The sequence below is a fragment of the Epinephelus fuscoguttatus genome, linkage group LG7 (assembly GCF_011397635.1).
Source record: "Epinephelus fuscoguttatus linkage group LG7, E.fuscoguttatus.final_Chr_v1".
Taxonomy (NCBI): domain Eukaryota; kingdom Metazoa; phylum Chordata; class Actinopteri; order Perciformes; family Serranidae; genus Epinephelus; species Epinephelus fuscoguttatus.
This window is the reverse complement of record NC_064758.1, coordinates 9,999,054-10,022,724: the sequence shown is the minus strand read 5'-3', so window position 1 is coordinate 10,022,724 and position 23,671 is coordinate 9,999,054. Positions and strand designations below refer to the sequence as shown.

The window sequence follows — 23,671 nt, the reverse complement described above, 5'->3', positions numbered from 1 at the left end:
ATTTCAGTGGGTTTTTAGGTCATGACTGTTCATTTCAATGATTTGGTCCCTTAAAAAAGTCTTGTTTAGCATTTTGTTGTACTTAAAGGCCCTCTAAAGACCTGGACATTCACTTTTTCCAGTAGGTACATTCTGTTTTCACGTTTTTAAGTTTTTGGTTAGTGAAAAATAGCAAAAAAAACAGGGTAGTTCACTAGTCTAGAAGTTAGCATTAAAATTAGCTCTCCTCTTCTGGCTCCAAATATCCAAGATGGCAAAGACTGAAATGCCAAACTTGTGGCTTCAAAACAAGAGTCCAAAAAATCAATGGGGGACATCAAGGTGGCTACTTCCATTATTTCATACAGTCCATGGTCAAAAGCAGAGAGGTTTTTACATTTAAGAATACACCTGTCAACCAGCTGTACTCCGGGACACACACTGCTACTGTACACTGAAGTGCATCCTGGATGACAGGCCACCTTATTTAAGTGGCTGCTGTTGCACTTTTGGAAGCCCGGCACAGTTATTCTGGGTTTGAAGAACTACTTGACACCCCTGGGTAAGGACGCACTGCCACAGCTGTCTGCTCGTACAAACAAGTTGCGTTTCATTTCGCAGCACAGCACGAATTGATTTAGGAGCTTTGCATTCACAACACATTCTGTATTGCTATGCTCGAGCATGCTTTAATCGCTACGGCTGAAAAGCGACCCTCTGAATATTTACCTTTCCACAAATGAGACCGAGAGAGAGAGAAAGGGGGGGTGGAAGGGGGGGAGAGGTATTCCCCCCCCTGAGGACTTTGTTTCCACTCTAATTAAACAGCGTGCCACTTGTCGCTGAGTGACTCATTCCAATGATAGGACAGGGTGCAGCTTTTAATTTTGCCTGCGTTCGCCACTGATGGGGGCCCTTTCTTGGGTTTCATATGCTCGACAAAAGGCGGGCATCAGATTACAATCGCTGTCATCTCACTACATGATACATATTTATGACTGTCATGGACAAACATACTCTCCCGTGAGAGAGAAGCAGAACGTCGGCAGCCCTCTCATTTCCTAAGCCTTCCACTTTTAGAATAAATATTTACCCATGTCTGATATTATCCCCTCTTTTGTTACAACCAACATGAACAGATTTAATTTAAAGGGAGAGTGCATATATTGAATCACAAATTCTTTGCTATGCATTTTGTTTTGTTTTGTCTTTCACCACTTCTGAAGAAAAGACAATAAAGGTATGTGTTTCAGTTTTTTGTTTTTTGAAAACCCAATACCCTGCTTCAGGATGTGAATGGCACTGCCTTGTTAATAAGAGACTGGAATGCCTGCAGAGATATATTATGGATGTGTAAGGAGACAGGAGTGCTACGAGGAGTGCTTTTGATCAAAGGATACCCCCCCACCTCGCCTTCCTCATCTTCATGACACATTTTCCTTCCCTCTTTCTTTTGCCGCTCTCTCCTGTCAAGTCCTTTTTGAGGTTCGGTGCGTGAGACTCGTTAACGAACACTTTTTTTTCTCATTTTATATTTGTGCTGTGTTGCAGCTGGAACTGACTCCAGACCTAATTTATGACAAAGACACCTCAAAAGTAAATTCAAAATAAAGTGCTAAATTACAGCTCTAACTAAAGAAGACTGACAGGAAACAGCTCACTGAAATCATAAGTATTAATCATAAGTCATTGAGAGCCAGCAATGGTGGCTTAATGGCAGTCAATGTGGACTAGATAGTGATTGGGACACTTGGCCTCTAATTTCAGTATAATAATATGAACAATGAGACACTGATGGCCTGTGGAAAACAGCGCTGCAGTAATGACCTCGTTGTATCTGGCAGAGCAGGTAAAAGGTCATGTTAAATCACAGCAACAGTAATTACACACAAGCTACACTTGCTACACAACTTGCACTTATAAAATAGTATTTGTTATGTAGCGTACAGTACTAACAGAAATAACCTTCAGCCATGCTGTTTTGATGCACCTGCTGTTGAGAATGGGAGGAGGTGTCCTGACAAGGAGAGGCACCTTGTCAGGGAGCTTTACAGTTTCCGTAAAATGGTGGTTGTTAAGGTGGGGGCGGCAGTCACAGCTATCGAGGAAGAGGATGAAGATGAGGGAGAAGCCCAGCGATCCTCTTCACCTGCAGAGAGGAGCCCCTGTTTGCTTTATGACAGTAAACAGCATCCGCCTCAAACTTCCTGATCTTATTAAATAATAGCCCAGGCTTTCTCTCTCTCTCTCTCTCTCTCTCTCTCTCTCTCTCTCTCTCTCTCGCCTTCTTTTCCTCCGAGTGAAGCTGGCGTGTTGACAGCAAAGAGGGGTGGGGGCGATAGTAAGGAGCACAAGAGCTAGGTAGAATAGGAAGGGGAGGTGGGGGCTCCTGATTTGAATGCTAACAGGGGCCGATTTGGATACGAAGCGCAGCCTCGATGGGGCGTTAGTGCAGATAAGCCTCCCTTCTCAGACTCAGACAAGCAGGCAAATTGCCTGGGCGAATGTGATCGGTGTAACAAGCCCACATGAAGGAAAAAAAAACCCACGCTCACCAGAGTAAACTTCAGGGAGTTCTCGCTTATATTTTCTCATTATTATCATGTGAAAGGTGGCAAAAAAAGGAGGGGAAAGCTGAAAAAGTCAGCAAAGCTGGCTTCGCTAAATTAGAATGATCCTCGCTGCCAATTAGATCAGTCTCCCTCACTGGAATAAAAGCTCTGTGAGGTTTGGACTGCAAGGATAATGAGAAAAAAAGGCAGATAAGGATACAGATAGACACAGAGATAAAGATACAAAGTGACACAGAGGCAACGGCATTCCAGCACAAACAGAGATGACATCTCCAGCTCATGATGAAGACAGGAGAGGACGGCCCAAAGGACGGCCAACATTCTGGCGCCCAATTATAAGCGTATTCAGTTATATATCTATATGTATGCTCAAATAGACTTGTAAAGGAGACTAAATGTTGTTTCATTCACATTTTAGATGCTGTATTTTCTAAAATCCAGCTTTTTTTTTCTTTTTTTTTTTTCCTTAGCTATTTTTCTCTTTGGACTCGTTCCTGACAGTTAATCGCAGCTGGAGCTGGATTTGATTGGCTCTTTTTTAACTGAACAATTGCTCCAATTCTTCTAATCACAGGCATGCAGCATTTGAATAGACACACCTCCTGGAATATCTACACTCAGCAGGTTTGCTTCATTTGAATCAGACTGCCGGCATTGTCTGCCAGTCGAGACGTATTGTGACTGGACTACCTGTGTGCCTAATTGTGAATATGTGCGCTGTGTCGATTCCTGGGCACACACCATCATTTCAACTTTATTTGAACTGCAGATATGAGGAACTTTTGAAGACAGTTTCCAACCAAATCTGTTGAGAACTGTATTTTTTTTTTGGCCAACTACTCTGAATCTCTCTATTTTCCAAGTCTGTTTTTCCTGCATGCATAAAAATGTGTTTATCTTTAGGTGTTGCAAACCTTTCAATATAACCACATTTATTTGCATATTAAAGTAAAGAAAATAACATTTGCACTTCCAGCCGTATAGTTTGGTGCAGAGCTGTTAGCAGTCCTACTATATAGTAGTTTAATTATGTGAGGTGTCTTTTATTGAGTTTTAGTTTGACTCATGAAAACTGAAAAGTGCAGAAGCTTCAGCACGATACTGAAGAGCAGGGGATGGGGGGGGGGGGGGGGGGGATATGTCTCCCTGAAAAGTGGGGCAGAGGGGTTTTGGAAGATGGGGGATTACAGATGATCCTCTCCCCTCTCATCTCTCCCCCTGGCAGCCAGCAGACAGCCAGGCAGGTGGGGAGCTCTGCTTCTCTCTGATCCACTGTTTTGTGCTGCACTTTATTAATGCTTCATTAGGGACAGGGAGCTGTCAGCGCCATGCTGGCTTTACCTGATGCCCTGCCGCCACGGCACCAGCAGCAGCCCAGATGTGTGTGTGTGTCAGTGTGAAGATTGTGTGTGTTCATATATGCCGGTGCACGTTTACAGGCAGCCATGAAGTTCAGATAAGTCTGCAATTGAGTTTGTGATATGTATGCATGCGTATCTGTGCATGCATGCGTGTGTGTGTGTGTGTGTGTGTGTGTGTGTGTGTGTGTGGTGCTTCCTGTTGTGCTGGTAGTGATAAGGGAGGGAGCAGGGGGTTGGAGCTAATCAAATGCAATGATGCGATGTGGGGGGACTTGGCAGTGTGTGTTCTAATCAAGAACCCCCCCCTATCACCAGCAAGAGAAGAAGAAGAAGAAGAAGAAGCGAGAAAGAAAGATAGCGAGGAAGAGAGAGACTGTGAAGGAGAGGAAAACACCAATGAGGGAACTGAGTTAAAATTTCGTTGAGAAAATACTGCATGAGAGCAGTGGAGAAAAAAAATACAAAATAGGAAATGAAACAGTTTGACATCTTTAGTGAAATAATAATTAAATATTGTGTTTTCCGTCGACTGAGGGGATTGGATAGAGCCAAGCTGTTTTCCCTTTGTCTCAGTTTTTATGCCAGGTGAGGTTTAACACGTCCTGACTCCAGTTCCATACTTGGAGTTGGACCAGGGTCCAAAACTAACACTCGCCACTCGCCAATTACGGGTAGCGATTGTCTCTGGCTGGTAAATTTTTAAGACCACTCGCCACTCTGGCGAGTTTTTTACCATTGAAAAATGCAGTTTTTTGTTACTGGAGAACGATGCTGGTATCGGCTGGTTTCCTGGCAGAGTAATGTGTATTTCAGGCAGAAACGATCTTTGGTCACGTACGTTAAGTGCGCCACATGCATTTGCGACTAAAAATAGTTTTGTGCAAGCAAAAGAAATCATTCAGGAGCACGCTGTGCGAGTAGGCTACAGATTTCAACCAGCAGCAGGACGAAAGGCGAATCCTGCCGGTTGTGGGTTGAACGGGGGTCACAGACACAAACACGGACAGGAATACGTATTCCTGACAAATATGGCAGCCATAGTGCTCCGCAGCGCAAGATAACGGCTTAGCAGCGACGGAGAAGCCCGGATCCAGGTCAAATAATTTCCTCTTTCGTTGGTGTCATGACTGCCCAAAAGTACCTGAACAGCCGAGCTGTGGCGGCACACAGGTATGTGGTGTATCAGAGGAGAAACGAGCCGTTTACATTTCTCTCTTTGTGGCAGGTAACGGTCCACAAACCTCAGCGCACTTTAGGGACTGTTCTTTACTTGTCAGGGGAGGAGGGTGGCTGGTTGATTTTTGGTTGATTTTAATTTTGTTTATTTATTTATTTTATTTTGATCCCCGCTATGTTAATCAGTTGGTGCAATTTCACTTAAGTAAAAAAATGACTGAACAACTTACACTCGTATTGGAGTAATATTTGACCAAGAGTATCTTAACTTTCACTCAAGTCATATCGTTGAATACTTTGTCCACCACTGGTCAGACATTCATGTTTATAAGTAACTATACTATAACTATACTAATCAGTATTTTTATATGAACAATGGGTCAAATTACTATGTGTAGTGTGAATGGGGTTGCTTGTTTTGATGCACCCAGAGGAGTTGGTGAAGACCAGAAAAGAGCTACAAAGAGACTGATTGCTGGTCTTACTTTAATCAGAAATACAATGGAAAATAAAATGCTAAGGCTTAGGCCAACTTAGGCCATTTTTTCACTCATTAACATTAGGGCTGTTAACATTTCTTGAGAAACTCAAGTAACTCAATTACTGAAAATCATTGTTTCATTCATATAACTATATATAGTGCACTGTGTTTCACATGGATTATTATTACTGTCACACAATGCAGTTCCCCTGTGGACAGGTGACGTGATGAAGACACCTTAAAATCATACATCCATGCCAAAAATAGAGGGCATGATTTGACTGTGGAGGAAGAAATGGAGGAGGAGAGAGAAAATAGCAACGGGGAAAGAGAAGGAACAAACACACAAGCACACTTACTCTGCCTTACAATGATCTATAAAATACTCCCAAAAGCAAAATAGCAGGTGGTGTAAATAATGATTAGAGCCTAATCAGTGAACGCAATTTAAGCAATAAGTATATTTTTTCGTTATGCTGCTTATTTAAAAAATAAACCAGTGATGTTGGTCATTCAAGATATCTGTCTTATTTTCTCTTTTGCACATTTACTATTACTCTATCATAAAGCAAAATTATTTCTCATCCGATTACTTATGAATTGGTAAAATATTCGATTACTAAAATAAGTGATAGCTTTAGACCTACTTAACATTAATTCAATGTTAATCCAACCAAGCTGGAACATGAAAGCTTTAAAACTTGCAGTTCTAAAGATTAATGTTGTCTCCAAAATCACTCACAATTTGCCACCTAATGCACTCTGTTCGCTTTTCTTGTGTATGCTTGATTTCTGTGTGACACTGTATGCAGAATACAGTGCCATCAAAAAATGCAACAATGTAAAGAAAAACTATTGTGTTCATAGAACTCATTTAAGAAATGATTCAAAGTACAAAAAAGGAAAAAAAGATAATTAGGAAAAAAAAATGATTGACAAGCAATGCTGGGCATGTGAAATGCAGGAAGACCACAACAATGAGCACTGAAAATAAAATTAGGATAAAAAAAATAAATAAATATAAGGGTGGAGAGGGTTTAGACAAAGACAGAGACAAGCATGCAAGGAAAGGCTGAAAGTTGAGAGGTGGTATAGAGAGAAGTGTGCAGAAGCGAGATAAGGGAAAGGGTCAGAATGGAGGCAAGAAAAAGGCAGTATGGAGTGGTCAGAAAATAAACAAGATTAACAGACTAGATCAATACACACCAAGATCCAAGAACTAAATATGGATGAGAATGTGCAGCCAGACATCTAAACCAAGTGATGAGGAGCAGGAGGCAGGGACTGAGGGAAGGCCAAAGGATTAACAGTCCTACACACCTCTCCAACATGCTGGATGACTGACACACACACACACACACACACACACACACACATACATTCTCTCTCTCTCTCCCTTCACTTTCTCTACTGTGAGGCCAATGGCTGGAAGATGATTCTCTGTGTTTGATGTAGTTCTTCAAAGAGCTCCATTGAACTGCAGCTGTTGCTCTCTTTTACACGCTTTGCTGTTTTACCCTTGAGAGTGGAAAATGAACCACGAAAAGCCCTCATCATACTCCAGTACGCTGGTGGCCACACTCACAGCAAAGTAGTGGTGTGTGAGCGTATGGTGGCTACTGTTTGCCAGAACAGATTTGAACTCAAATGTCTGATGATGTGGGCAATGCCAAACTAAGTTTTGAAGGGGACAAAGAACAGGGACTTTAATTGCTGTAGTAAAATAGATAAATGTTTAAGAAAAATATAAACAACAGATGACTGAACACTAAAATGTTGCAATGATGTAAGGTCTTATGATTTCAAAATAGACAATTTTGTACCTTAGCTGTCATTTTACAGTGGCAGATATCTCACGCTTGAAAGGTGCAGTAAAGCACAGGTGGGGTGCTGAAATGCCTACACAGGGCCCATTTATTCTGCTGAGTGACAGCAAGAAGGCAGGATGGGATTAAATCGTCTGGATGTGGCATTTATGACAAACACAGACAGAGATGTACAGGTCTTCAAAAGGACAGCGCAAAATTTCACCAAAAAAAAAACCAAACAAACAAACAAAAAAAAAACCTTAAATTCTTCAGTTAATACTAAAACATACATTTAGAGACACTTCCTTTGGGCACCTACAGTTGCAGACTGAAAATGACATCTACATAACCATCTTATCTTATGTGTGATAATCTGAACAAGCTAAACATAATTCTAACACAAAAAAACCTCCTCAAAGGGAAATTCTCGCTCACACTAAAAGATGTCTGAGGGATTGCCTCGTCGAGCATAAATATGCCAAAACAATAAGGTGATAATTAGCAAATTTCACAATGCAAATGATTCCTTACTGAGCAAAGAGGGCACTGAACATATTAAACCTTTGGTCAGGGGTACACAGAACACAGAGCGTTGACCAGAAGGAAGCTTTTTGGGTCCATCAACTGTATATGTTTAAGTATGTTGTTGTCAGTGAGGATATAGACTTCATGTTTTCTCTAATACTGGTTTTATTTTCTCTGTATAAGCTTTCCTATTTTTCTCAAAACTCATGTGAAACCAACCTGCTCTTATTTTCAAGACATCAAATACAGCAGCTTGGTCTATGGTACTCTGTATGAGACACATCAGGCTATGAACTTATTCTAATGTAATCGCATCCACATGGATAACATTGTCGAAAGAGCGAGAAAGTCCGAGTGAGGTGGGAGGGAGGTGTGATGAGGTGGATGGGTCAATCATACACACCACTTTCATCCAAGAGATGAGTGTTTGTGTCCCATGTGACACCAAAAGTTAAACTTAATTTTTTTCAACCGCTGAACATAGTTACTGGTGTACATCATGTGACATAGTTGTTATGTACCATAGTGGTCAAGTGACATATTTGTAAAGTTACTGTGACAAACATGGTTATTTTCACCCAAATTATGATCGGTTTTCTAAACTGAACGTTTTGAAAGACAATGCATGTAACAAGTGGTAACTGACATAGATCCTGACACATCCAAAAAACACACTAGAGGTGTACCTAGAGCTTCATGGCTGAAGTGCAGGGCCACTGACCAAGCTGCCATATCTGATGAGGTGGGAGTGAGAACGTGTAGGTTAAAACCTATATATGGAGACCTATATTCCATTTATAATGTATATATTTTTTTCTGTGCATTCTCATCTCATGTAAGTTACTGTTATTATTATTTTAATTTATTTCACCTTTGTTTCATGTTATCATTCGAGCCATGTGACTGCCTCCCATTGGCTATTGGCTTGTGAAATAATGATTGAGCCACAACAATAAAGGCTTTTAAAGATTTCCCTTCCAGTTTATATTTTTTCCTAATTTTGGAGGGCTTGGATTTCCTGCTTATCCTACATTTACACTTGTAGACTAAAAAGAACATTGTCATATAAATAGCAGCAATGGAAAGGCACTAAATGTCCCATGATAGAAGTGATGATGATGTTTTTTATTGAACAATCAATCAAACCCACTGCTGTCAAAAAAACCGACTTACTTCCAGCTGACTTTAATTCAGACCTGTAATCCCTGTAAGTAAACTTAAAGAGAGGAAAGATGAGAAGAAAAGACACAAGCTGATGGACAGTGTCTTTAACCTCTGGGCTTCCCTGTCCCCTCAATGGCCTATGGGAAAAAGTCAGTATTATGTATTGGAAAACTGTCAGTGCTTGTACCAAGAGGTGTGTCTCTTGGATTAAGGCTCAGGCCTTTTGAATGTAACAAAAAAGAGCTTAGTGCCAAAAGAAGTCAGGGAGTGCAGTCGGGGATGCTATTAACTGCTCATTTGTTTACCTCTTGAAGGCCAGGATCACAGATAATCAATAATGCATTTATGTTGCTTTAAATTGTTGAGTTCTACATCAGGCACCCCTGGATCAAACTGCAGTGAGATGAAACTCGTTAGCAGATTTAGCATTAATGCAAACATTTATACCTCAGCTATGGTTCACTGATGAAATGTTTTTATAACTAAAACTTTACCGAGAGCAAATAACTGGAGAAATGACTTTAGTGTGAATAATACTTTAAAAGCTGAATAAATCCAATGTGCAAAAACACCTTTGTGTCCACAAACTGACGACAAAATGAAAACAGAAAGATGCTCATGTCAGAAATCAATGAACTTACATCACAGAGAGATTCATTCAGAATGTCATCCTGACCCTAGAAAGAGGTACATGGACTCATTTGGACTAAGTGGCGCATATGCCACAAGTTTCCTTTCATTAGCTCCTGATTAACGGGAGCTGGTGGTGGTGGGGAGCCAAAATCAGCACTGATGTGCAGCGAAGCGTTGGCTAATCATACTTGGCCTTTGCCATCAACATTTGCTAATGAGTGATGGCCGCTGGGTGCAATATGCTGTTTGGAGCTGCTAAAAAGTCAGTTACAGTAGGTGTTCAACACAAGCATGCACATCTGTATGAACACATACGGTATCAACACACACTCCTCATGAATGCATGATAAGCTTAAAGACACTGTGACCAGCGTGCTGACTCAAGACTATGTTACCAATGAGTTCTCTGAATAAACTTTAAAAACTGCAGCAACAGCTATGGAAACCTCATCAACACAGAAAACAAGAAATTATCTCTTGTAAGCAATTGCAGAAATACCACAGTAATGAGTGCTTGGCACCAAAGATTGAGACTTAATTGAAAAAAACAAAACAAAACAAAACAAAGATTCGGTGGGTTATAATTTAAAACTTGTGTAAAAAAAGACAAACATTCTGTTTATCAACTTCTCTCTTTCTCTCTTATTTGCAATCAGATAGACCCTGAAATCAGCATGCCCATTTCAACCCTGCAATATAGGACCCTGTTTAACATGACAGCAATTTAATTTAAGCTATTTTGATAAGCCTCTCTGAGAAAGACAGACCAAAGCTGCGGGAGGAGCAGGGAGTACTGACATTTATTTAGAGCAAATAGTTGATGGAACTAACTTGGATTGATTCTCTTCCTTTTCTGGCAGGCATTATGACTGCAGGCAGGCATATTGTGTGTGCTTGTGTGTCTCTTTTAATTGTGAAGGAAAGTGGTACATCTAGGAGTGAGAAAACAAACACATTTAAGGGAGAAATGAAGGTACAGTTCATTGGGCTGTCCTCACAATTCTCACAAAGTTACAATGAAGTTAATGTGATTGGAGTACACGATAAACAAAGTAGCATTCACATGGTTGCCAGAGAATATTAGTCATGCAGTCAGCATCCCCCAGTCAAGTGATTTTGATCAACACTATAAAACTGACCTCTTCCATCCACTGACTAACAGCATTTTAATGGCATCTTGCTTGTGTAATTCCATTATAAACAGGATAATGTGTCAGGACACACCACAGAGAGGAAGTGTTCAAAAATGGGCATGCTCTACTGCGACAAACAAAAGGCACAGAAGACTGTTAGCTCCTGGGTGGAGAAGCACATCACTGTGAAATTTACAAACAGTCTTTTGGGCAATGCAATGCTGCCACTTTAAAAACTTTTAAGTTACAGGCTTTATCGGATAACTGGAAGGATTTTTGAAGGAAACAAATCATTATATTTTTAAAAGTGATATTGTAGTAGCCCATATTAAAGAATTAAGTCTAATTATCATCCTTTTTTTCCCCAGAGCATTATTTTTGAAGTTTTAATCCTTAAGATTTTCACTGAATCAAACAGTCTTCTTTATCTATACTCTTTATGGCCAGCATTTTTCTGCAATACCAAAATATCTTTTGCTCTGTAATTACCTCTTGATATTAGAATTTTTTATTCATTCTGGATGAGTCCACCATGGCCGCATGCCACTCAAATTGCCCACGCACACTCATGGGATTTACACAAAATGCTACATGCATTTGTTCATTATTATCGTTACTGTGCATAACTTTATCTCATTACTCTCAAGTAAATTTATGGATGTCTTGCGGATCCGGTGGCCGAGATGGTTCAGGTGAACTGAATATCCATAACACGTCACAAATTTATAAAACACAAGCACATTATTAAAAAAAACACAAATGCATAAGCTACACACATGAATATGCAGTCCATTCAAAGCATCTTGACCACCTTATATTGAGCTCTAGTAAGTTACTGCTTATGCAAACCAAACATTTCCTACTGCAGCCAACTGGGATTAGCACTGATATCAACTGCACATAAAAAAATATATTACATAAAAAGAAATGGTCACTTCCTGAGCTTTTTGTCAGCAAGTTATCGGATATTAGACTAAAGAATGTTGCAAGTTCTTAAGTTTTTTAATACTCCACATATATTCTTCTTAGGCACTTCTCAGTCCTGAGGACAAAAGGCTGCTGACTTCCTCTCCTCCCACTCAGTTAACCACATTCACATTCCACCCCAGGTGTGAACAGTGTCTCATTATATCGCTAACCTGAACACCAGCAGGACTCTGGGTCCTGACGACCTGGATCAATAACCGCTGCACTGCTTCATCTTGGCTTTGAGACAAGACAATGTGAGGTGATTTACATTCACACACAAACGACTACATCCATACCGCTAAAATCTCGACGGCAGTGGAAAGTTCTGAAAGTTTAACATCTGTTTGCTCATTTTAAATCAGCAGTAGTGGAATTTACAATCAGTCTCCTATTGAAAGCACGGCCCATCTAATTTGCCCTCTACTGCCACAATGTGAACACAGCATTACTCTGGGGAGTAAGTGCAGTCGATGGAGGGTCCTTAAAGAGGCAGCAGGCCTGGAGTGGTTGTGTGTGTGCATCTTAAAGTGCTGAGTTTAAAAGTGAAGTGAAGAACACATAGATATGGGATGAAATATTGATATATTTTTGAAATATTAAACATCATTGTAGATACTTCTGATCATGTTCAGCTGTACAAACTATAAAACGAAATGATTAATAAACTCAACACAAATAACTTTTTGTTTGCTGTAAAGACAAGCTGTTCTTTTGTCTCTTTCTGTCTCTTCATAAAGTCACTGACTGGAACAGAATTGAGAGAACGAAAGTTTGGTTTATATGAGGACATATATTGTGTGACAGCACCACACACACACTCTCTCTCTCTCTCACACACACACACACACACACACACACACACACACACACACATTTGTATACACACATACCATAGAAACCAAGCCAATACAGACACACACAAATAGATATCCTTTAGAAATCCGGCTCCTGACAGTTGTCACCATTCTTGTTCCTCACAAATAAAATAAAATATCCACTATTGTCTGCTGAGCTGGTAGTTATCCTCATATTTTCAACACCGCTCTGCTTTTATTATTTTCACTCCTTTCCATGTCTCCCCAAGTATACGCAGGGAAAATAACAAATAACAATGTATTATTCAGGAGAAGCCAAATGCATAAATACATTAAAAAGTCTCAAAACACAACCCCTTGTATGGCATTAGCAGGTGTATGTGTGTGGATATCGTGAGTGAGTGTGCGTGCAGATAATCGGTGTTTTGCCTGCAGGTTTTAGAGAGGTGAACGCTGGATGGAGAGAGAGAGAGAGAGAGAGAGATGAAGAAGACAGGATTTGTCTTACAAGTATCAGTGGATGCAGACGAGTGGAACAGCGAGTAAAGATGGATAGAGGATTCCAGCAAAGCCCATTATCATCTCTGTGTGTGTTTGTGTGTGTGTGTGTGGTGAAGGACGATAGCAAGAATGTATATTTTTCAATCTATCTGTAAACAAAATGCCGAGAGTATGTGTATATTACAGTAAGTACGCCTGTGTGCATGCGTGTACATGCATAGGGGTATGAATACAGTATCAGTACACACACACACATGCACACACACAGTGAGTCTGTCAGGTTCTGCATGTTATGGTTATGAATACCAAGCAAGAGTCAATGCCCCAGGGAAATGAAAGCACGAAAACCGAGTTATTTACAATGACCTCTCGCCCTGTGTGTGTGTGTGTTTGTGTATGTTTGTGTGTGCGTGTGCGTGCGTGCACATTAATGTGTTCAGCAATCACGACGGAGGAATATGATTACTCTATGTGTGTGTGTGTGTGTGTGTGTGTGTGTGTGAGAGAGAGAGAGTGTGTGTATGTTACTACTGATGAGAGTATCAGCCAGAAAGAGAAAGAGGCAAGTGGAGGAGAAGGAAGGGACTGAGAGAAAGTGAAGGAGAGAGGCAGAAGTAAGAAGCGGTGAGAGCGTGACAGAGTTATTTTTGGCCGGTCTAACAGCAAGCAAAGGAGAGATGAAACGAGAGAGACATGAAGAAGAATGGACTCAAAGTGAAGAAGAAGGAAAAAGGAAGCAGGAAATAAGGGTTAAAATGAGAGAGATGACGGGGGGAAAGAACCAGGGAGTTGGATAGAAAGAGGAGGAGGGAGTGGGAGGAAGGAAGGGGGAAAGGGAGGGATAAAACCAACCAAAAAGAGAAAAGGAAAAAGAGGGACGGGAAGATGACTGGAGAGGAGTGAGGAAGGAAGGGAGGGTAGAAGGAATGAAATAAGACAAAAGAATGAAAGCAAAAAAAAGAGAAAAGGAGGTGTAGAGGCAGAGATGACTAATCGTCAGTCCGACTGTGCAGAACAATGTTATCTGCTCTGGCAAAGCCAAAAGTCATCTCCACCATCTACAGCTTTTACCACCGGTCCACTGTCACCTGGGGCAACCGGGCATGTCACTGGGGTAACAAAAGGGATCGACAGAGCACGAGCAATAAGAGAAGCAGAGGAAGAAGAGGAAGTGGAAGGGGGCATGTGGGGGTAAAGGAGGAATAAAGCAGGTTGGCTTTCATCTCCTGACTCTCCAGCTCTGCTGCAGAATGAGGCTTTTGCTCGCAGGAGATTTTCTGAAACCTTCCCTCCCCGCCAGCTTTGGGCCCTGCAAGGGGATAAATCAGGGCTTTACCCAGCCCAGCCCAGACACCTTAACAACCAGCCACACCAGCACCAAACAAAAGACAAAAAGCACGGCTGGGGTAGCAAGCTCAGGCCAGAGACGGCTTTAGCTTCTCTGGGAAAAAGCCTTCACATTGGTGGAAAATTAGAGGAAAAAACAACTTAATCTCAGTCTCAGTAAGGTGCTGCTGAACCATGAGTACATTCGATGCTCCTTGTCATAGATACCCCTTTCACATGAGCTGCAAACCCGAAATTATCTAGACATTACCCAGAGGAGTTGTTAGTGAGAACGCGAATGTCCAAATCGGTTGGATTGGACATTAAACAGACTTTATCCTGCCAGCTCCCTGTTACAAAGTCTGTGTAATTTCCGATTGAGCCCACATGTGAATAGAGCAGGTAATTGTGCAGACAATTCACAGCAAGCAAGTGGGCATGTTGATGACCTTTCTGTCATAAGGCTAACTCAAACCCGGAAGAAAACAAACATCTGAGGGTGAAAGGAGAATTATTTACACAACAAAAGAAATGTCTAACTGACAAGATTACAAGATTCAAGAACTTCTGTCGGTATGGGCCGAAACCAATATCGTCAGACAAATTAAAGGAGCAGCAAGAGACTGTGTTTATGACCAAATTAGGAACTGGCTACAGGTGCGTGGTGTAATCCACATCATGTCCTGCCTCCTGCACGCTCTCCCCAGGTGCCAACCCACGCCTAAACCAAAGTAGAGTATTTTCAGTAAATGAAAATGCTTCTAACACAATCTCCTGTTGTGTGCAACATGTGTGAAATAGAAACTCTTGACAATGTCCGAACCTGATTCTCCGGCTTCTCCTGAGTTAATATAAGAAAACAGTTCAAATGTGTTTTAACAGTAGTGGAGAGAGCTGTCTAACATGCTACTCCAAAATCTCCCATAGGTGTTATATTAGGTAGAAATCCTGTGACTGTGAAAGGGATGGCGCATGATTCAGACAATTTACTCATCAAAACATTCTGAACCCTCATGTCCTGTATGGAAGCGTCAACATTCGTTATTCATTTATTCAGGTTTTCTTTAATTTACCACCACCTAAATCTAACTGTCAGTTTCATATGCGAATAACACATTCTATACAGCAATACAGTACAGCGTGTTCTGCAAAAACACCTTTGCACATATGACATACACAACACACAGATATGCAGTGTCATTTAATTCTGTATATCTGCAACTATGTCTAAACAGAGGACTCACAGAAAAGGACTAATATGCCTAGGCGAATACATAAGAGGGAAATTGTTGTAATTGTTGCCTTGATTAGATTTACTTTGACACCAGAGACCAGGCTTTCACAATCCTAATCTTTCCAAATATTAACCAGGTGCTCTGAGTTTTCAAAACATAACCAAAAACATGTTAATTATGCTTTAGCTGCCAGGAGTGGAGACTAGAGGAAAAGCATCCAAATACAGTGAGCATTTTGCAGATGTTTAATATAAATATTTTCTCATTAGGTTGACAGAAAGTGTTATCTGGCCTGCATTACTGTTGCTACGAAACATATTTGTGAATGCGAGATGGTTGTATATGAGACAGGCTTGAGCCTTTTGAGGTAATGAGTACAGAAAATGAATGCAACTGCATCAAATCACTGAAGAGCTCTGACTTCTATCTGTACACTTTAGGCTGCATCACATACTTTATGTTTAAGATGGAGAGGTTCACGTCCTCCTTGTATTGGGTCTGACTGCCTGCAGTATGTTAGAGCAGACAGTGCAGCAGGTGTGGAGTACTGATGCCTTTCTCCTTTCACCGCGAGGACACAAGAGTGTGTCGGTGCTGGAGAGATAAAGCCCTCTCTAAAGCACAGAGAGAGAGAGAGAGAGAGAGAGAGAGAGAGAGAGAGAGAATGGACTGATAGAGTAGGAGGCGGCCGGCTGTGCTTATGGCTAACTCTCGAGAACATACACACCGAATGTGCACACACACACAAAATCAATCCCCATTGATCACTCTCTCGAACCCCAGTCACCTCGCTGCACACTCCACTTTTTTGTTGCAATACTTGTTGCACTTCTTCATGAAGAAAAAAGTAAAAAAAGAATGAAAAGACCATGTTCCACTAGAGTGGCCACACAAGATGAGTTCTGCAGCACTTCTGTGGCTCTCTCTGGGAGAGGGAGTGTATTTACCACTCTGCTCCAAGTTCAATATTAGGAGAGCCAACATGGTGCACGTTCCCCAGCCGATTGCAGCGTGTGCATGCCCATTCACACACTGATACGCACACACACATGCACACCCGTCTCTTGTCTCTCTGAACCAGAAAGTGCTTCTGCTGGCTGTTTCTCTGTCTATCTGCCTCCGAGTTCTTTCTTTTCTTAACTGACCACTTTTCTCTACTCGTCTTGTCTTGTGTTGTCAGGGACTCCTGCTGGGCCAATTTAAACGCGGCTTCTCCTTTTAATTTTGATAATATCAGAGGCTATTATCTGCTCACCGCCTGCCCGCTTGACCGCTAGAGATGTAACCCCGCCCATCTTAAATCATCCATCTAGAACAAAAGGAAGATAATGAGGAAGCTGGCGCGGAGCTGGTCTGAACCATTAAGGGCTAGGTTATGTGAATATCAGAGCGGAGCACTGGGGGCAACTAAGTGCCCACGCCTCAACGACATGTGGGTCGTTTTGTCCTGCCCTCAGGAGGGGACTTACACCATTACCTTGGCACTTAAATGTTGTAATAGCCAGTTCAACATTATGAGTGAGGTGCTAAATGAATGTGTTTAAGGGGGATTTTACACTGTTATGCCAAACTGAGCTGAGCTGAACTGTGCAGTCAGAACAGAGGGAATATATGGGCATCTGTCAGTAGGGGAGGACTGAGACCATGGTGACATTGCTACAACCGTGTATAACAAAGTCCAGGTTGTAAACATGCCACTTTATTTGTAGACAGTGAGCTTACCCAATATGTTAATAAAAATCGCTCAAAGCTGGGGGGAAAAAAAAGCTGAGTGCACACAAGTATTGTGAATGAAGTGGGACAAAGTTGTGCCAGGAAGTTGGTCTGTAAACTGGGATGGATGTGTGCAACTGACAGTTTGGATCCTTATTTTAGTGTTTATCTTCCTTTTCTCTTCCAAACAAGTTAGGCTGATCTGTGACTTCCCCCTTCAACTTTTTTTGGCAACACTTCCAATGCCAAATCTCAACAATTAACTTTGTAATAGTCTCGCCACCAGACAATCAGAGATCTCCGCCTTCTGATAGTCTGGGGACACTCCTTTCTAAAGTGTGTTTAACACACCGGAGAAAATGGTGACAACAAAGCAACGCCTCTTGCATTTTTGTAAAGGACACGCCCTCCCGGAAATGTGCACTCCCCCTTTGTTTAAAACTTTTAACGCAGTCGGACTATGTTTACGAGCACATGAGTTCAGCGAGCCACCGAAGGACCGCCCTGCGGATTTACTATTGGTTCTGCAACGTAGGAAGTTTTTTTAAACTCTGAAATTGTATCTGCCCATCTAAACACAAAATCAGGGAAAAGACATCAGTCTTTAGTTAAGCAAAGCATCTAAAGACTGACTTGTGAGTCTAACTTTGTAAATACAGTGGTGTTTCTCAATGGGAATAATGGCCAAAACAGTGAAAATAAGACCCAAGTTGTATGAAACTAGAATTTACAATAACAAAGGCTGATAAAGGATGACCAATGGACTTTAAATAAGTATGGACCATGACAGAACTATGTAAGTAAATGGCGACTGACAACTTCTTTGTGTTTTTCAGCCACAAACCACGTATTTAATGGTATTTTACCTCTGGGAACATTTGACCAAATAGGTAGGAAATAGTAGCTAAATATTTTATTTTGCTTGTAGCTTGATGGCAGCTGTGCATCCATGTACAGAGTTAAAATACAAAATGACTGTTATTATCAAGGACATCTTAGCCATGTTTCTATTAAACACTTTTGGTATAGTACCCTTACAACCGGTATGTAACCCACACAGACATGTACCTAAACCCTAGACACGTTAAGCGTTTCTGCCACAGACAGTACTCCTAAATGTAGGGTTGTTGTCCATGCTCCATCCACCTCTCGCTGTATTTCTTCCTTACTGGCAATGCAGAAGAACATCTACTCCTTGTTGATCATCCATGGAGCAGGGCTGCTGGCAACATTTTCAGAAAAAAAAGAACAATCTGAGGAGTCTCTGTTGCAATAGACGAGTTATTTAAAAATAGCAGATTTGTGTACTAAGTCCTTCCCAGCAAATGTGATGGTTCTCTCTTGACCGATCAACTGACTGCAGTATTTCTAGCCCATTTCTTAAGTGTTGGATCAGTGTGCTAGGTACCTCAACAGAGGGGGGACAAAAAACAGGAATGGAATAGTTCTATTGGTACCATCCACAACTTTTGATAATGGAAACAGAAAAATGGTCTTATGTGAAAGGACCTGAACTGAGCCAAACTGCTTGGTGGAAATAAAGGTTTACTTACCCGTCCAAAAACAAGATGGCAGTCGTTCAATACTACTTTGGCTCCAGGTTCATGGATCAAAGTGCACACAAAATAGTTATAGTCCTCTAGACTCTTGCATGCTATCATCTGATTTGCTGTGTAAAGTTAGTAGGTGGTCCAGAGGATGAGGTAATTTGTAATGACCATCATCATATCCACACTGGGCAAACTGATCAAGTTGTGGGAATAAACACGAGTAACTAACATGAGTTTCATCTTTCTGACAATACCTGCTGCCTGTAGGTTCATCCAACCCTTTTACGTAATACATCAATTTCCAATTCACGTGGTATATGGATTTCTTACTTCCTCCCCTTTATCTGAACACATCTTATAGGCACATAATCACAAAAATGCTGTTAGAGGATACTTATCAAATGCAAAGATGTAGTGTACATGTACTGATAGCACATGTAGAGAAGACTCATAAAGTCAATCAACATACTCAGTAATATCAGTTACACACCAATGATGATCTGAAGTTTAGTTAAACATTAGACACCATAAGCTACTGGCCATACCAGAGTAAGTATTGCTGTACTACAGTAGTCAAACCCCCACGTGTGCTGAAGTTAGCAAGGGTGCCGTTTATTGTGAGAGAATTCAACTTTTCATTTGTAGGAACAAGAGTGTGCTATTTCCTCTTCTAAGAGTTTCACAGTCTTGCTTTAAGTAAGCACAAAAATTCTAACATTAGGAAATGTAGCGGTGTCAGCATCCTACAGTTGTCAGGGACCTGCTGGTTGATGTTTCCCTCCTGTTTGCAAAAAAATACCCCAAGCCTCAGACTTGTATTTAGTGCTAACAGCACGCTCCATATAACTCCAGTCCCTTTAAAAAGGGGGATAATCTGTGAGAAAAAACTTCTTTTGTGGCTGCACTCCTGAGTGCCAGATAAGACTCCTGAGTTGATTTGAATTGGACATGACGGCTTCTCAGAACGGTAGCCAATTCACTTACCCCAATGAAAACCCACCATTCAAATCGAATGAGTCAAACGAGGCTTCGCACAAAAGCACCAATCCAACCGCCCACACTATTCTTAAAGTTAAAAGCTCTCTCATTCCCTCAGCTCTCTCTCCTCTTGCGCTGTCTCCCACTCTTCCTCCTTCCCATCTTTGCCTCTCTCTTCCTCCATCAGCCCTGACAACTCCATAATCTTAGCCAGAGTGACCTGTCCAGACCCTCTGTACCAGCTGAATTTATTGGAGGCAGAAAGAGAATGAGAACCTGTCACTCGGCTTACCCTGACCTCCCAGCACCCTCTCGCTCTTTCACACACACACACACACACACACACACACACACACACACACACACACACACACAAACAAACACACCCTGGCTTATGTGCACGAATACCATCCTGCACTCTTATACTTTCACCTTAATCTACAGTACCTGTATGAACATCCAAAGAACAAACGCAAATATCCTTAAAATCAGCCATGTAAGCACCTTCTGATGAATCCTAAACCACAGCTTACAACTTGGCTGAACCTTGCACCCCACTGTATTTCTTACATGGAATGGAATTTATTCTGCACTGCTAACATGTACACTGCAAGTGACTATACTACTGTAGAAAAGTTAATTTGTTGTGATGAAAAGCTGATACTTTAGCAAGCTAACTACACTGACCGCTGTCACCTACCTGTCTAACAGAAAACAGAATAACTCTGGGTCACTTCATTCCTATCCTCTCCTTCAGTACACACCAGCAAAACTGAAAGCCACCCCCAGATTCACTCTCTGTTTGGAACGAGCTTTGTCCACTTGGTGTTTTACCATGCTATATTTAAATTCATATATAATTCACATATATATATATATATATATATATATATATATATATATATATATACATACAGTATATATACATATATATATATAGATACATAGATAGATAGATGTCCCGACCACAGCAGAATAAGATCAAAATAAGTTAGTACAAGCAGAGGGCAGGGCCTCTGCAGATAAACACACTTCTCGTGGGTCATAGTGATGATTGAGAGACATTACTTTTATATGAGTCTGTACACTGTTTCAAGTAAAATCCTGAATAGTATACCTTTAAGGCCATCATCAGCATCTGTACCTGGCAGCTTATTCAACACATGGAGTCGAGATTGTGTCTGTGAGCTGTGGACAGATCCACCAATAAAAAGAATGTCTTTCACCTTTGTGAATAAAGTTCTGAAACGAGCTGCGTGTGCTCTGCCACAGCAAAGTGTGAATTACACTTACCACCCTTTTTACAGCTGTTACCATTTTCACCCACAGGTAATAAAAGAGATCTGAGGCCTTCCCAGGGAAAGAAAAAAATAAATAAAGAAAGAAAGCCAACTACAAAAAAAGAAATGCCTACATCTACATGGGCTGCAACAGAATGTGAACTATTTAGACTGCAGGGTCAAAATGGCCACCATTAAAGTGGCGACCATGTGGCAGACTCTTAAGGTTAGAGTCATGTGACCGACAAGGGTAGCCAAGCTAGTACTAACCCTAGCCAGGTCATCTACGAGACTTTATTCCAAATTACTTTATGGCTGTGGGTTTGAGGATATTGCTGCATAAATTATTTAGAATTAATTATCTGATATTTTTTGTCATAATGGAACTGTAATACAGAAATAGGGGGCTGGGGGTCTATTTCAATCATAACCACCAGTTATTTTAAACACGTGTATATTGATTACATCACAAATCATCATTTTACGATTTTTCACTGCTTTGTTAAAACTAAACAGGGCTGAAAAAGTGAGAAACACAACAGGTTGGTGAACAAGCTATACCATACTTTCATGTTAAGCAAATTTTTCAAAGACAGTGTTATTATGCACTTCTTCACTGTTTGACATTTTCCAGTACTAGTACAGAAGTACAAAGCCACCGTGATGGACACCTCTCACTAATTGGAGATTAAATCTTTTCCACTGAACTTCTAACTTAATGGTCTAGTGTTCAGGATTTGGTGGCATCTAGTGATGAGGTTGCAGGTTGCAACTAACTGAAACTCATTCTGTTTACCAAGCGTGTAGGAGAACTTTGGTTGCCGATGCAAAAATGTGAATGGTCCTATCTTGACCTAATGGTTGGTTTGTCCGTTAAGGGCCACTGTAGAACCAACATAGCGGACTCTGTGAAAGATGACTGGCTCTGTATGTAGATCTAAATGGCTTATTCTAAGGTAACGGAAACATGATTCTTAATTTCAAGTGTAAACAATAATAAAAACATAGTTATGAATATTATATTCCATTTCTGCCAATACATATCCCTATATCCTTCACACTGGACCTTTAAAAGAACTATAATATAGATGATTTATACAACAGTTAGATCCGGCCCTGCAATCTGTTTGGTCGAGAGACAGTAAAACCGTGACGATACTGAGTACAACATCACGGTTATTTCACTGTGTATGTATCACTCCGCCTCACAGCTGATTGCAATCAACAATCAAATCAAAACTGACGGTTAGTGTCAGTTCAGTCAGCAGTTGCGTTGCATCCCTGGAAAAGTATTTTCAAAGTTCCACCAGAAGCAAATGCCCTTTATCTGAAGCCCAGGATGACAGCAGCTCACACAGACAATATCTGGTACACTAAAGCTCCGCTGGGAATAAACTCACTCGCACAGATGCTGCCGAAGATGTGTAAAGAGGCGGGGACAACAGCTATCTACACCAATCACAGCCTCAGGGCGACTGCCATACAGAAGCTGTCAGATGCGGGTCTTGAAGCTAGGGAGATCATGACAGTGAGTGGGCACAGGTATGATGTTGTTTTAACATAGCCTATGTGTAAAGTTAGTCTTCTAATTAGGAGTCAGGCCCTAAAATATACCTTTTGTCTTGCAGGTCTGAGAGCTTGTTAAAAAGCTACTGGAAGCCATCCATGGAGAGCAGAAAACAATGGTGCAACATACTGTCAGATCAGAAGGCAGAGTCGGCTGTGCCTGTGAAGCGACAGTCCACCATGCAGTCACCAGAGACTTATTTCACCGGCTGCACAATTAATGGAAACGTGCAGATAAATGTGTATAAAGAGTAAGCGCCTGGCGCACCATGTCTGTGTTACATAGCTACGGTAACAGCGGAGTCCTGAGGGAACTATTTTTGTTGGCGGAAGACAAATAAAATGCTTAAATTATCTATTTTGTCCTCATTTTTCAACATTTCTTAATCAGCCTCTCTTATTTAACTGTTGAACTGTTGTATAAAAGCAATATCACACTCGAGCTTGTGATGTTATACTCATATATCGTCACGGCTGTGATTGTCTTCGACACTTGGCCTGCGGCCTCGTGCCTATGACCAAATCACAGCCGTGACGATATATGAGTATAACATCACTCCCTCTCCTGTGATGTTGCTTAAATATACACACTTGTCTCCAAGTTGCACTCACAGAAAGCTCTATGTTCTTTGGAAAGCAGTTGGTTTCAATGGTTACATGAAAAAGTTGACAAAAAAACTGCCTTTCCATTAGCATCAATTATATTGTGCCATTTGAAAAGCAGGCAACGGAGGAAAGAAAAAAAAGCTTTTGACTTCTTGTTCCGGATGTGACGTTATAAAAGCCAAAGTCTCTGTTCTGGTGGTGAGCATGTAGTTATTATCAGCAATACTATCATTAGTATCATCATTATTATTATGTTTCACTTTTTCCTAGTGACTGCCTGCTGTTGTTGCCACTGGTAA

The 23,671-nt window shown here is 41.1% G+C and overlaps 1 protein-coding gene across 2 annotated transcripts in view; it reads right to left on the bottom strand.

Moving 5' to 3' along the window:
- Window positions 1-23,671, bottom strand: part of agrn (agrin) — a 302,452-nt gene that overhangs the window by 97,921 nt on the left and 180,860 nt on the right. The gene's annotated exons all lie outside the window — the stretch shown is intronic.